Source organism: Pinus tabuliformis, chromosome 2_2 (assembly GCF_031772625.1).
Source record: "Pinus tabuliformis cultivar Carrire ecotype Pingquan chromosome 2_2, CPIR1, whole genome shotgun sequence".
Lineage (NCBI taxonomy): Eukaryota > Viridiplantae > Streptophyta > Pinopsida > Pinales > Pinaceae > Pinus > Pinus tabuliformis.
This window is the reverse complement of record NC_142300.1, coordinates 321194815-321202570: the sequence shown is the minus strand read 5'-3', so window position 1 is coordinate 321202570 and position 7756 is coordinate 321194815.

The following is a 7756-nucleotide window of genomic DNA, read 5'->3' as shown; positions in this document are numbered from 1 at the left end:
GGGTGAAATGAAGGCAAATGCTGCAGTCCAACAAGATTTGGGATTTGACTCCAATGATGAACAAAAGATTACCGCAATGAGTCTAACATGTATATTTTCTGAAGCTAGTTCTAGTTCTACTTACTCTGCATCATCTTCAAACACTAATGATGTGACTCATGAAAAGAAGAGGGTTGAAATTTTTCACATAAGGATTATTTCCAAACACACTAAGATATACACATTATTTTATAGCGGATCACAAGCAAACTCAATATCTGAGGAATTAGTAAGAAAATTGGATTTGGAAACTAAAAATCATCCAAAACCATACCCTTTAGGATGGTTAAAAGAAAACACTCATATGCATGTCACAAAATAGTGTCATTTAAAGTTTGCAATTACAGCTAAATTTATTGATGAAGTTGAGCTAGATATGATTCCGCTAGATATATGTGGAGTTGTGTTGGGTAGTCCATATATTTATGATAGAGATTCCATATTTCATAGAAAGGAGAACAAGTATAATCTTTTTAAAGAATTAATTGAATACATTGTAAGGGCACACAAAAGTAAGTTAAACTTGGATTTAATCAATGCCAGTCATTTGAAAAGGTTAATAAGTTCAAGTAAAATGTATTTTCTCATGATTGTTAAAAAACAACCTAAGGACAAGTATGATGCTTTTCAAGGGTGTGATTCTCAATTTAAGGACAAGTTGGTTGAAATAGTAGATTCTTTTGAAGAATTGTTTAAAGAGCCCAAAAGTCTCCTCCTAAAGCAAGAAATACAACATGGGAATCAATTACTCTCAGTTGCATCTCTTATGGATATTGACATGAATCATATATCAGTCATTAAACTGGATTTAAGAAATGGTTATCACCAGATATGTATTGCAGAGAATGACGTTTGGAAAACTGCATTCAAATGTGAGACTAGAGAGGGGCTTGATGGATGGTTGGTTATGCCATTTGATTTATGCGATGCTCCAACAACTTTAATGAGAATGATGAATGATGTGTTTCGTTCTTTTCTTGTTAAGTTTGTCATAGTCTATCTGGATGATATTTTTACTTTTAGTGCAAGTTGGGGAGTTAGAAGTTTCATGGATGCAGATCAGTTTGATTTTCATTTCTCTTTTATTGCATCACAATTTCATGCTTTAACAAGTTTTAAAGCCTCATCTTGGTGGGGAGGAAAACAACAAAAAGTGTGTGATATATTGAAGCAGAAAATTATAACAGTTCCACCAGACCTTCGACATTCGTTTGGAATCAAATTTGATGTTAGTAGGTATGCAATGAGTGCAGTTTTGTTTCAGAAAGGGAAGCCTATTTGTTTTCATTTCGTAGCATTTTCTAAAGTAGTTTCAAACTATCCTAATCATGATAAGGAACCATTTGCATTAAAGGAAAGTGTTAAACAACAGAAACATTTTATTTAAAGGGAAAAGAAACAATGATTCAAACAAATCATCAACCACTTCAATACCTTCAAATTCAAACTAAGTTGCAGTAGTCTCAACATTATAGATGGATGGGTATTCTACAGCAAGTCCACTTAGTAGTCAAGTATAAGGGAGGTATAACAAACAAAGTAGTTGATATGTTGTCAAGATTTTCTTTGAATATTTCAGTTATTCTGCAAAATAGTTCTTTAGTGCATGCAAGTTATATTGAACGATCTACTGCAGATACTATTTCCAAAGATATTTGTGAATCACTAACTCATGGTGCGTAGGTGGAAGAAGTAAATTACCATGTTCATAATAGGTTATTTAACCATCTTAGCAAGTTGTGCATACCACAGGGAGAAAGAATGCATGTGATCAGGGGAACATTTTCTTCTCATGTTTCAGTGTATGTTGGTGCACGCAAGATAGTGGCATAGCTATAGAGGTTTTGCTATTTGTCGCAGGTAAATGAAACAGTTCACAAGTTCAAAAGGCGCCATGATAAGCATCAGAAGGGTCATCACTTTCAGGTTGGTGATCAATTATGGCTTTTCATTAGTAAGGTAAGGATGAAAAGTGAAGGGAAAAGGAAGGTGCACACTTACATGCATGGATATGTCAAGTATCATCGAGTGAGACTCAGAGGCATGAATCTATGAAAAGTAGGGTGGATGGAGATCGAAAGGGTGAGGGAGCTATACTCTCACCTCATTTCTAGTTAAAACCAAAATTTTGATGGTCCAAAAGATTCTAGTGGAGAGGAATGATCCAAGAGGATTCTCTAGTTTCTACAGATCCAAAGTTTTCAGTTGTTCTCAGAAAGAATGCCCAACAATAGATCCTGTTGTTCTGAATCTGACACTACTTTCGGTTTCTCATTTGGTCTTTGGATGAGGGAGAAACCATCCGTCAAAGTTGAGGTGTCGAAGGGGGCCTTGCTGGCCATGTGGCATTTTGTAATTCAATGTGGCACAAATTTCATCTCCAGGTTCATGCAGGTGAATGGTGAAAAGATTCGGGTTTTGATTGATGTTCTTGGCACATTTGAATCTGGTACAAATATATAGTGGGTTCAAATTATGTTGATAAACCAAGGTGTCAAAACATTACAATATGGTGCGCATTTTACCTAAGATGCTAAACCTATGGTGGCAATGTTATGATGCATTACAAAATGGGTGCATTAAACAACCTAAATATATAGTTTACAAACTATATACAATGGTGTCACATTAAAACTATATAGCAAACTTATGGCATGGGAATGTCAAAGTATATGATATATAGTCCTAAGGTGGATGATAAAGTTGGGGCAGAAATCTATGTATTAACCATGTTACCAAACCTACTGCATAAACGATAATGTTAATATTTTATGGGCACAAACGTGTAATGGTGGAGTGGGCATATATTATGTTCTAAAAATATATTTAATCAAACCTTAAGGTGTTAAACATATGGCGGAGTTGTTATATCCATGGGAAGGTGCAGTGGCATCCACATGGTGCGGGCATTCAAAGCAAGTGCATGAGGTGGCAATCCAACGGAGCCAAGACCATCGGATTTACACGTAACCATTGGAGGGTTGGGTGCCACGGGGTGGGATTCTTGTTGACTGCCACTGCCAAGCCGTTCACTGTCACCGCCAAGATGTGCACATGTCATTGAAACAAATGCCACCGGTTATGTGGCAGGATTTTGATTGGCGCGGTTATGCAACTTTGGTTACAACAAACGCGCATAATTAATATCATTCAAACCATATATTTCTATGTTAATTCCGTCGGAGGGTTTGGAACTATATATTTAATGTTTATATATATGTCGAATAATGGTCCATTAAAAAGCTTTTGAAATATAGTTGTTCCAACTATATACTATGCACTGAGATATATAATTTGACCACCATGCATTTGTTAAAACAACTCAACCAACCTGCCAGGAATAGCGAGGGAGGTTCGACCCTCGAACCTGTTCAGAGGCCTATGAAATGTTTACCATTGCACCAGTGGGGAGGGAAGTGATTAGTGAATTGCAGAGCAGAAGGGTGTCATTGACAATTTTCGTTCACGTGAGTGTATCTTGGCCATCCTTGAGCCAAATTGAGAACAAAGACAGGCATTGGAAAGCTAAGACAAGAGGCTATCTTTTTACAGTAACTAGCAGTGCCTGCATGCATAGTCCAGTTGGTGAAATGTCTTGTAAAGAAACTCTTTGTATCATTTCCTAATAAAACGGATGCCCATTTGAAAGCGGTCCTGGAGACGTAGTCTAGGAGGGACGTATGTAGTTATTTTCTTTGATCAACTTATAAAAAGGGAGTCATGTATTCATATAAGACATGAAGGGTGGTAAAAAAAGAGAGTAGTTGCGATGTCCCTAGTAATTGTAAATATTTAGTTATTGCAGTTAAACAAATTGAATACTATTATAAGTTTATATATTTATTTATTTTGATTAAGCTATGCAGAAAGTGAAATGTCATAATAATGACAATTATGTATCTATCACATGACACGTAGTTAGGATAGGCTACTACCTATCCATAACTACCTCCTTGGAGATTTATTCTCAAGGAAGAGATCAAGAGGGTATGCGTACCTGAGATCAAGAAAGAGGAAAAAGGTTAAAACTAAGAATGAGAACACTGTGCTGAAATGTCAAACGGGTTCATGAAGCTAAGTTTCGTTAGGACTAGATAGCTGTGACAAGTTAAGACTTTTGGTCTTAAGAAGAAAACCTGTGTGTGAGGAACAACTCGGGGGGAGACTCAGGCTGAAATAGCTGGTCTCACGATTGGGAGGAAAACAAGAAGTAATCTAAGATCTGGTATTAGACAGACGACATTAAATTAGCGAATACTCAGATAAGTATATCCTTGTGCTCTATAGGTAGTAGGTCTACTATATTGTTGAAAGATTTATTATACCAAATTGAATGAATAGCTTGCTCTTGTAAATGAAAGATTTATTAATATTATTTTTTATAAGAAAAGATTTACAAACTCATTGAACAAATTATATAACAGCTATTTAATCCTCTAAATAGGGAATAAACATGAGATTTAACTTATATTTCATAAAGGAAAACAACTCAGATATTAGACCCTTCTGGGAAAGAGAGTAGAAAACCAAAGTATGTGATTAAGTACTGCTAAAGGCATATCAAATATATACAAAGATTATAAAACTTACAACTTAAATGTGCAATGTAACCGAATTAGCGAAGAATGAATATGCAATTTTGCATGGAGCTAGATTACAGTTCTAATACCAAGAAGAGACAAGAACCACTCTAATCACAATAATAGACATATATAAGATAACCATTGTAACTCTATGCAAATACAAAAATTGCAACACATTTGAATAATAGTCAAACTGAACATCAATTAAACCCTTAAGCTATCAACACTGTTAATACACAGGAGTAGCAGAATAATGATACAATCCGGAGAACTAGAGTCATGTGGAAAAGAAACAACAATCCATTATTTTACTAAGGGTTTCACCACAATAAGGCAGGTACTTATCCTCATATAATTTAATAGTTTTGGGTAGTGCCACAAATGAATCTTGATCTAACACCCCGATAAAACCAGGATTCAGGCCGGGTCGATAGTCCCAACTAACCCAAAATCTTATAAACAAAAATAATTAGTTTCTGAAGTTCTAGACTGAGCCCAATGTTGACGAACAATTTATTACAATAGAGACCATATAATATCAAAAGAAACAAGCTTAGAAATTATGTGAGGCAGAGTTATTAGTTCTCAACTGAAGATTCAAAACAAATTAACAAATTCCCTCTTCTAATTCTAAACCCCGGGTGTGAATCACAACTTGGGTGAAGCACTATACCCAACATCCAAGTGTGGACGTTTTCCACAAGGCTCGATAAGACAAGCAAAAGTCTCAAACCCAACATCCATTCCAAGCAAGGGAGGGCGATGAAACCCTCCAGAAGTCGCCTAGGCAAGAGAAAATATGCAAATTTAGAACCTGAAACTTAATAGAGGAAGCCACAAGCTTAAACAATTAAACACATAACCCCATACCTGAGAATGAACAGTTGTTTAAAATACCATCTCCGGAGAAGAGAGCCTGATAGGGAACTGTAAAACCTATATAGGTGCAAACTCTGAATTCAGTTACAAAAGATACACACGAAAACCAAAGGAAAGTGGTTTTGTAAAACCCTACCTATGCGAAAGGCTCGAAGTCTTGGTCTGGAGTAGGTTAATCTTGTTGGAAGCGAGAAAATTCCAAGGAAACATTGCAGCTGAGAAACATAGAATGAAGATATTTCCTTCCCGCCATATGATGGGAGAACTTGCAGGATTGCCGTCGATGTGGATCTCATATCGAGGCCAATATGGCCAGCTGTGCCACACTCTGAAGACTCCAGAAAACGAGTTACCGACAAGTCTAGGGAAACCATACCAGTTAGTATTTAAGATAGCATTGAAAGCCCATCGTAAGTCATTCGAATGACCAACAATATGTAATGCCAAATGTTAAGAGATTAAAGGACGGTAAAAACCTTGTATTAATACTTGCCATATCAAATGTTGGAAAATCGAAAAGGACAAAATTTATGGTTATGTTTATAAAAGAAATTAAATTACATTAATGTTTTTAGTGTTTTCACCATTAGGAAGTATAAAAATTATATAGATCAAAGTATTTTTTTTAATTTGCCATTGTTACTTACGCATAATTACATGGGAGTGTGACAGGTGGTATCAGAGCGCTCAGGTTGGAAAGCTGAGATCTCTGGAGAATGAATGAATAACATCATTTGTGATGTGCACAGAGAAAGAAAGAAAGAAAACCAACTAGCATGAGGAGGACTAGAACTACACCACACAAAACTGCTACAGGAACATGACCAACATCTTTTCCAGAAGCCAATCTCGAGGTGTGGGTACAGTTGGGGGAAGAGCCGCACAATACTAACACTCCCATTTGGGAAATTGTATAAGATTTAAAGGATGAGATGGCCCGGTTATGGGAAGACAACGAAAGGCTAGTGCAGGAACATGAAAAGATCATGAAGAGTCTATCCGATAGACATAATCAACGACAACCAATTCCCAGTCCCAAGCACGGGAACATGACTAGTGATCAAGAATTCCGAAATGATAATTTAGAAACAGAAGGCGGTGGAGACAATCAAGAGGAAGAGTCCAAAAATGTATTAGATCATAAAACTCAGAAATAGAAAAAAATAGAGTTACAAGGAGAATTTTGGAAAACAAAACCTCCCCTCTTTGATGGTGAACAAAAGCAGGCAGTGGAAGCCTGGCTTATCAATATGAATAAGTATTTCTAGTTGTAGGAATATGATCATAATCTAAAGGTCCCCTTAGCCATCTTTCAGCTGCAAGGAAAACCCACCTTATGGTTGTAAGAGGTAAAAATGGTACATGGAGAAAATGAGCATAACATAACTTGGGAAAAATTCCAAAAATATTTTAAGGAGAAATATTTCACTGAAAGATTTTATGATGAGAAGAAAAAAGAGTTTCATGACCTTCGTTTGGGTCAATTAACTATGGGCGAATTTATAGTGAAACTTACATCCTTACTATGATATGTTCCCTACATTCGGGAAGAAAAAGCAAAAGTGCAGAGATTTATCAGCATTTTACCGCTACTCATGAAAGAGCGTCTTGAATTCAATAATTTGAAGACCATTGATGAAGTTATATGAAAGGCTCATTTATGCTATCAACAAAATAGACAAAAAGGAGAATTAGGAAGAAAATGGATTGATAAAAAGGGGATTAAGTTTACCTCTAGCAGCAAAGGGAATAAGACTATTGTCAATAAAGGACCCCAAAAAGGTCAAGCAAATAGAAATATGAACAGAAATCAGCCTAGATTCAAATTTCCTAGTGAGTCCAACACAAATGAGCAATTTGGTAGAATTGAGGTGGAAACGACAACGAGACCTCTAGTACAATGCTGGGGATGTGGAGGACCACACTATGTCAAAATCTATCCGTACTGTAAGGGAACTGATCAAGTTGCACAGATTCAAGAAGCATCAATCGTGGGAGAAGTAGAAAGGAGTATTCCTAAAATCAACGCTTTCCTCAAAGATCATTAGGCGGAATACCAACCAACTATGGTAGAATTTGAAGGTAATATCTTTGACCGAACTATATCTGTTTTGATTGATCCAGGAACTACTTTGAGTTATATTAGTCCCAAAGTGGTAGAAAAATGCTACTTACAGGCTATTAAGTTTAAGAACCCATGGTTAGTACAACTAACCACGGCAGCAAAGCAAAGGGTGTTGGATAAAGTCAACAAT